This window comes from Podarcis liolepis (genome assembly GCF_965112155.1).
Source record: "Podarcis liolepis genome assembly, chromosome: 4".
Taxonomy (NCBI): Eukaryota; Metazoa; Chordata; class Lepidosauria; order Squamata; family Lacertidae; genus Podarcis; species Podarcis liolepis.
Genome location: NC_139558.1, coordinates 10,000,747 through 10,009,099, shown reverse-complemented (window position 1 = coordinate 10,009,099; position 8,353 = coordinate 10,000,747). Strand labels below are relative to the sequence as shown.

Here is an 8,353-nt window from a genome sequence, read left to right as displayed (position 1 = left end):
AGACCAGCGATGCCTCCTTTTTGCCAAGAGGCCGCTGCAGAAGCGGCATGGGGCGGAAGGGATGGCCAATCCAGCTGACAAGCAGCACACCGCGGCTGCCATTGTGGCAGCAAGGAATGCATTGCTTGGAGACTGGAACTGCTGCCCCCTGGAATCTGCTGCTTGAGGCAGTTGCCTCACCTTGCTGCATGGGTGGGCCGGCCCTGCCAGGAGGCAAAGCCCCCTTACCCCTTTGCAGCCCTTCAGGTCTGTAACACATGGAGGGGCCGCACCTAAGAAGGCTGGAGGAGGACTCTGGAGCCCAGGGCAAGTCACTCGCACCCAGGGCCTGCCCCCAAGGCACTTTGGCGGACCCCCAAATGGCGCCCCCCTTCCACCAGAAAAAAATGGGCTGACGGCAGATCGAGGCAGGGAATGAAAATACAGTGGTACTTCGGGTTAAGTACTTAATTCGTTCCGGAGGTCTGTTCTTAACCTGAAACTGTTCTTAACCTGAAACTGTTCTTAACCTGAAGCACCACTTTAGCTAATGGAGCCTCCTGCTGCTGCTGCGCCGCCGGAGCACGATTTCTGTTCTCATCCTGAAGCAAAGTTCTTAACCTGAAGCACTATTCCTGGATTAGCGGAGTCTGTAACCTGAGGTGTATGTAGCCTGAAGCGTATGGGACCTGAGGCACAAACTGTAGACATGGGGTCTACCGTCCCAGGCGATTCTGCCGCCCGAGGCACTTGCCTCAGCGCAGCCCTTTGCTTAGGTCGGCTCTTCTCGCACCCAACGCCGAGGACAGCGGCGTGACCCACTCGCGAGGGTGGCGGGCGCCTTCCCCGCGGATACCTTGCAGAGAAGGGCCGCTGGCCCCTTGGCGGAGGCTGCTTGGGGCCGAGCGCGCCCGGGGAGCCCTCTCCGGAGAGGCGCGCGCCTCCGCTCCCCTCGCGGCCTGCGGCTCCAGCCAGCCGGCCGCCCAGTGCCCTCCTCGGCGCTGCCCCTCCGCCCACCCCCGGCTCCCCCGGCGCTCCTCTCCTCCGCCGCCGCCCTTCGCATGCAACCGGGAGGCCGAGGCTGGGCGGAGAAGCCGGGCGTTTCCCCCGCAGCCTCCTCGGGTGGGCGTTTCCCTGGCACCCTCCCACCTCTGCCCGGGCACCGGGGACCCAGGGCCGGGCTGGCGCGGCGCAGATGCCGCCGCCCACGCGCCCCTCCTCCTCCTCCCTCTCCGCCCATTGATGGTTGGGGGGGGGCCTCTGCCCTCCCCAGGCAGTAAAGCCCTTCCTCTGGGGCGGGAGCCGTCGCCTGCATTCCAAGCCGCGCTTGCATTGCATTCTTCCCCCACCCGACCCCACCCCGCCACCTTTTGGGTGGAGCAAGGGAGGGAGGCAGGCCGTGGGGCGGGGGGGCTTTTGTTTGGGTTTGTGGTGCCTCCTCCCCGCCCAGCCCCACCGCCCTCCTCCTCCTCCTCCTCGTCCTCCGCCCACCCCCACCTTGAGGGCAAGGAGAGAGGGAGAGAAGCCGCCTCTGCCGCATCGCATCTCTCCTCTCTCCCCCCCCCACCGCTTTCTCTCCCCTCCCATCGGCCCACCCTCACCGGGGCCCCAATGCAATCCGATGCGTCCCCGGTAAGGTTCCGCTGCTGCGCTACATTGTGCCCTCTCTTGTTTCGGGAGCCTCCACCCACCGGCCCACCCTACATTTAGCACATCATGTGATCCGGGTAAGTCATTTGCAAGTACAACAGTTCTCTGTGTTGGCCCCCCCTCCCCTCCCTTTCCATCCCCCCCCCATTCATTTCCTGAGAACTGCATAGAGCTGATGAGGGGAGACGGGGAGTGTGTGCGTGTGGATGAGGCACCCGGATTTTGTGTGTGTGTGTGTGTGAATGTGTGTGAATAAGTGAGTGAGAGCCAGAGGAAAAAGAGAGGGGGACCTTTATAAGGGAGAGAAAATTTCTTCAGCTCTGCAGCTCCTGCTCAGGTCTGTGCCTCTTTAGTTTCTTCTCGAAACAAACCTAAAGAAAAATAATCTGGGTCCCTTGTGCTGTCCCGTCCAGGCACTGCGTTTTCTCTTTGAGGAGGGGGATTGGGGTTTGTTTGTTTGTTTTTTAAAGAAAAAATCTAAAGAAGTGTTTGGGCTCTTATTGGAGGCGTGGGTTTTTAACGAGGGCAAATAAAGAAGGGAAAAGGGGTTTCTTTCTTCACCTAGCCAAGGAAAATATACTATTGGGACATTCTCAGTCCTGCTAAGGGGAATCCTCTTAAGATAATGCATGTTAAGCAGTGTAAATTGACATTGGGGAAAACTGTTGGCTCAAATATTGGGGGGGGGGAGTGAGGTTTGAGAGGGAAACAAAAACAGCAGGTTGAATTGGGAGTTGTGCTGTACTAGTTTGTCACTCAGTTATTTGCCTGGGTGTCTGTGAGGGGAGAGATCGGCCAGCAAAGGGTTAAGGTTCTGATGACACTTTCTCGGTCTTAATTGTGCTACAACCATTATTGTTCTGGTAATAATGGTATGGAACTGTCACTTGCCACAATATTGCTCATGCAATGGAGATTTTTTCTTTTTTTTAGGGTGGGGGGAACAGATGGTTTCTGACTGGCACTCCCCCCCAACCCCCACCTTTCCGTTAAGGTAGCCCTGGCTGGAGTTGACAAAGGGAGAAGTTTGCGTTTAGACTACTAGTGATGAATATTTGAGATCCAGCCTGGTCACTGTGCTACTAGTCTCAATATAAGCTTGTGGAAATGTGAGAGTACTGACCTGGGTGTCATGAGCTGGTGTAATTGCTGGAAGTTCATATGCAGAAAGAACCAATTCTTATTTGGCTCGCTGTCCTTAGAACTTCTGATGAACTTTTTTAAAAGTGAAAAGTGGAAGGAGGGGAGCCAAACACTTAATGAAAACAGCAGATGAAGCGTCCTCGCCTTCTATTGCTTTGTGCAGCATTCTCATTCTCTTAACATTTCCCTCTCTACGGACAAGATTCATACTTTAATAATAGTTATGAAAATTCAGCTGATTTCAAAGCTTGCAGTGGTGGTCTCTTAAATATATAAGTACAGTAGAATGCATAATCTGGATAAACTTGCTGTAGTTGGCATTGCCAGTGCTCAGTACAGGTTCTTCTTCCAGCTATTTCAAAGCAATGTATTGCATGCATTATTTAATTTCAAACCTGCTTGTATGTATGTATGTTTGTTTGTTTGCTTGCTTCTCTCTCACCCCCCCCCCCCGTTGAATAAGCATTACCAAGCTCTTCGTGGAAGCATTTGTATTTACATCAAAAGCATGTGCATAAGCTGTTACGCCAGACATATGCCAATCAAGCAAACGTCACGCTTTAAAACCACCTAGACTTGCTCCATTCCCTCTTTTTACTGGAGGACAGAGTTGGTTAGCTAAGTAAATGGTCTGGTCTGAAATGCGTGTCTCATAATGGGTGGGACGAATGGTGCTTCACTTTGCGAAGAGGAGTGGTCATCTTTTCAATGCAGGGTGTAACCCTTTTTGTCAGGCTCCTGTTATTTTTTTAAGGATGTTGCAACAGAGAAAGAGAGATTGGGGGAGAGAGAAACAGAAAGCAACTGTTCAGTTTTAGCGTTGGCAGCCTTTTCCTTGCTGTGCTTTAGTTCTGAAAGTGCTTAAGATGGAGTTGCCTGCTGGAGAACAAAGATGTGAGACTGAAAAGATGCTTGAAGGCTAACACCTTGTTGTTCTGTGCCATGAGTTAGGTCGTTTGGCTCACAAAATCCTGCTTTGATTGGCTGACAGCCGGGGAAACAAATTGGCCCAATTTAAGAGTCATGTGGTGAGGAGTGGGCTGGAGATGTCGGTTTCCATGGTGTCCTCACTCCCCCTCCCCACCCAGGCTCCAGTATCTTGGCAGGTAGGAATTCATGGCAGTCTTACAAGGCTTCTTTATATGGCCCTGGTATGTGAGCTCCATTTTCTGCCTAGCCTTCAGCCTCAGCCTTGAAATGAAACAGGAGCAGTGAAGTGTGTATATGTGTGTGTGTGTGTGCGCACACACACACACACACACACACACACACACACACACCCCTCTGGTGTCAGCAATGGCACTGAAAAGCTTCAGAGATGGGATGGCACAGATACTTCCTTGGGTGTTCAGATAAAGTAAATACAAGCTGAATTCCTTCCCTTATGACACAGCACACTTATGTTTGTCGAAGTGCATCGCTAGTTGGGAAACGGAGCCCTGGCACATTGTTAGAAGTGTTCGGCATACTCTCTCCATACCTGGCAAAGTGAGGCAAGTATTCTCTCTCCCTCCCTCCCTCTCTTTTTCTGTCCCTTCACTACGTATTTGAGCGCACTGGAAAGCTAGCTTTCTGAGCGGCACTATTTTCCCTCTGCCTCATGCGCAAACACAATGATGTCACTTTCCTTTTCTGCTCCCGGGTGGGTGGGTGGGGGGAAGAAGAGGGCTGGGCCACTCCTATTTGCTCTCAGGTCACGCATGGTGTTTCCTAGGGCTACTGCGGATGCCATTGTCGGGGTCAGGAGTTTCTTCTCCTACGGAATCAAAGGTGACGCTGAGGAAGGAACAGTGGGTGGCAGCGGGGACAACTTCTGGCCATGCTCTGCATATCTCGGATGGGTTGTGTAAGAAGAACTCTCAGGATGAGGGGGTGGGGAGATGTTGCAGTCTTCTTTTACCTGTGCCAGGCAGGGGTTAAGTGATTTTTGTCAAATGAGGGATTGCAAAAGCAGGAAAAACCTCCCCCCCCCCCCCACAACCCAGCCACTCCCTCTGGATTTCTATACCACTCGTGTAATGTTATATTTAGGATTTCTTCCCTTGCTGCCTTGGAACACATATTTGCGTAATTCCCATACATATGCATTTGCCCTCCCCAAATTGCAGTCCTCTTCTTAAAAAATCCTCCTTCGAAATGCAATGCTGAATGTGCAAAACTGCCTTCTAAGCAGCTCTTCGCAGGCTTTTATGGACCTCTGGGCGAAAGGTATCTCTCTCCCCCCCCCCCCCCCAGCAAGAACCTGCAGTTTACTTACTCCTGCAATCGTTAATCCACCTCCTCGCCTTTGCTCCCAAGCACCAGGACAGCTGTAAGGATTGTGAATTGGGATCTCTCCAGGGTGAGCACTCGGTTTCATGGGTCTTTCTGGACTGGGCAGGGTGGGGAGGAGCTTCACAGTAGGGCTAGATCACCCCTTTCGTATGCCAAATGCCTCCACTTCAGTATCGAAAGACTCTCAGGCAGTAGCATGTGGGGATGGACCATGACCTGCTGCTGCCAGCCAGAGAATACCAGGCTGCTAGATGGACCAGTGTTGCAATTCTCTATAAGGTGGTTTCATGGCTCCATCCACAACTTACAGACCTGCCTAGTCTTCCCAGGCACTCACATCGGCTGCAGTAGCTCATATGGGCAGCCAGATTCCAACCCACGTCACAACTCAGTCCGTGTGGTGTTTTCATTTTTGCTTAAAATATTGCAATTTTATCTTTGCTTGCAAGTGACCTTGCAAAAGTGTGGGTGGGGTCGGAGGCAAGGCAGGGATTTTACCAAAAGGAGAGTGCGGTACCTTGAGACTAGATCATGAAAAAGTGGCCTTGAAGAAAATGTGGTTGGCGGTTTTAGCTTTTTCTGAGCCAGAAAGTATATAACAAGCTATCTAAGGCACCCAGGTGAAGTGGTGAAATAAGCCCCTGTGAAAATAATTAATTAAAAAGATCCCAGTACGGAGGAAGGAAGGACAAAGACCGTGTCCAGGAAGTGTGACGGTGCAAGGAAGGCCCCAAACAAAATTTGTATTGCTTGAAGGAAACACAAGATGATGTGTGAGAGACTGGAGAGGATTGGTGGGGCGGGGGGACAGGAAATAGAATGCAAACTCTGACATATCTCAGGGTGTGGTGTGAACTGTGTCCCCCTCCCATTAATAGCAGCAGATGGCGTGAAAAACAGCTGGTCTGAAGGCACCGGTGGTGGAAGCCGAGAGCAGGAAGTGTCCTTCTGAATGCAGCAGAGGGCTTTGGACTGGAGTTGAGAAGGAGGTGGGGAAGACAGCAGCAGGAAGGAGAAATTCTTTAACCAGTGGGGGCTCCTATGTTGGCTTGGAAAAGAAGTTCAGAAATTGGAAAGTGAACAGTACTGCTGTTATTTATCTGAAAGTCTTGTCAGCCAGCCAGACATGCAAAGGGAGGGTGGGTTGAGGGTTGAGGCCAAGCATATAAAGTGATATATTCAGGCTTCTCTGCTGATTTTTTTTTTTAATGATAGGCCGCTAATATAAGCAGAACAGCTTAACTCCCCATAACAAGCTTTTCCTTTAATTTTGTTAAGAGGGAAGGATATTACATTCAAAGGCTGCTTTTATCATGGTCCCCTATGCAGAGGAGATAAAGGGCTTTCTGAACCCCCCTCTTAAAATATGCACTTGTTAGTGTGGAGAGATCCCATCCTCCTGTTGCACCAAAAAGATCGGGAGGAAGAAGTTATTCTGGGGCATTCTTATATGATGCATGGTCTTTGTTTACTCCGATGGCATTGCCTTAGGTTGAGAGAGGAAGACCCACACCTTTTCTTAGTGATTTCTGAGACAGGAAGACTAGACCCACAGAATGCTAAGTCTCAAAAGGGGTGTGTGTGTGTGTGTGTGTGTGTGTGTGTGTGTGTGTTGTACAGGGGACACGCTGCATCATTTTGTAGTGCATCAAAACCTGCTGGGACTGAAAGCTTTCAGCTAGGAGTTTGCAGTGGGTCTGTGCTGTTTGTCCTGGTCTGCACTGAACCTGTGGTTGCCAGCTAGGCATGTTTGCTTTCCGCACAAGCTCTGAGGCTGGCACAGCTGCGCATCGTTCCTGCTTCTGGAGAAGGCTGCCTTTTGTTCAAGGGAATGCAGTGCTTCAGCTATGACTCTTCTCTAAGGGAGCCTTTAGGATAGGTCCACAGGAAACACTGGCCCATTTTCCCCTACATATCTATTTGTGTGGGGTCAGGGGGCAAGGAAAGGTCCTTCAAATTCTCTTTTCCATTTTGCAAAACTTCCCAGCCCTGTGTGCCTAGAATACGTCTTACTCTCTTTGGGAGTTCAGGAAAGTGGATATGCACCAAGCTAGTTTTAGCTTAGCACTGTATTGGGAGAGAACAAGTGGAGTGGATCTCTGCCTCTCTGACCCAATTGCCCATGGCGGAGGAATCTCATGCATGGAGGCCACCATTCCAGTGTTAGAAACTCAGATATATAAGCTATGGCTCCTTAAACCAGGGTTCCCCATCCCTATCTCTGCCCCCCACACAAACATTGGAAGCCCATTTGCCATGGTTATTTGAAAACAAGATGGCGCAGGACTGATGCATTGTGGGATTAAATGCTTCCATATTCAAGACTGGCCTGGGTCAAATTTTAGGAGTGGCAAACTTGTTTGGACAGATACAAAACAAAACAAAACAAAACACCAAAGGTAAGCATTCAAAGCAATCCAAAAAGAGAGATAAAATCTCAAGCTGGAATTTATTAGTTAAAAATGTGGATTTATTAGTAAACAAAAAGAAAGGCCAAACACATTTTGGCCTCTAGTTGTTTTAGGCCATTATCAGGAGCTATAAAATGAACAACATCTCACATAAATTTTAAACAGTTAAAAACCAATCAAATAACTCTTGAGTAAGTATATATAAACATATACATAAATTATATAAAAATTGTTTACTTGGTTTCAAATGGTTGACTTTTTGTGACGTCGTGCTCCTTTTACAGCCCTTCATGAGGGCCTAAAAGAAGTGTTGGACTGTTGTTTTTTAATTGGGTTTTAGAAACAAGAATAATATTATACAAAGGAGTAGACCAATATTTTCATTTGTATATCACAAAAATAGCATAATAAATGTGGAAAAACATCTACAACATATGTTTCATTATTAGTGATCAATGTATAAATTCTTGCTTGGAACAATTAGGAAGAAAAAGAAGGGGAGTGGTAAGTGGGCTGGGGTTGTGTGGTTATGCTACTATTATTCTACTTTGTGTGTGAGAGGGGTTGTGTTAGCGTACTTGTATGGGTTGTCTTACTATTCACTTGTTGTATTTCCTTGGTGGGTGAGGGAGGTTGGATGTGGCTTAGGCTGGTTGTCTTTGGTTGACTGTAGTGAGAATTGTTTTCGTTTGTGAGTGGTGTGTGAGTGTTTACAGTAATACCTCCGCGAATGTTCGCCTTGTCTAGCATCCATTCCGGTGAACGTCCGCAGCAAACCTGGAAGTACCGGAATGGGTTACTTCCGGGTTTGCCACTCGCACATGCGCAGAAGCGCTAAATCGCACATGCACAGAAGCACAAACCACTCCGTGCACATGCGCAGACACGGCGCTTTG

At 49.5% G+C, this 8,353-nt stretch overlaps 1 protein-coding gene across 4 annotated transcripts in view; it reads left to right on the top strand.

The window, feature by feature from the left end:
- Window positions 1-1,225: 1,225 nt before the first annotated feature.
- The window catches only part of KLF12 (KLF transcription factor 12), a 243,502-nt gene continuing 236,374 nt past the window's right edge, over window positions 1,226-8,353 (top strand). Inside the window, exon 1 of one of the 4 annotated variants that reach the window (XM_083501312.1) lies at window positions 1,226-1,706. The gene's annotated coding sequence lies outside the window, so the exon portion shown is untranslated. Of the gene's footprint in view, window positions 1,967-8,353 lie in introns of all 4 variants that reach the window. The other 3 variants (XM_083501311.1, XM_083501309.1, XM_083501313.1) reach the window with 3 other exon arrangements.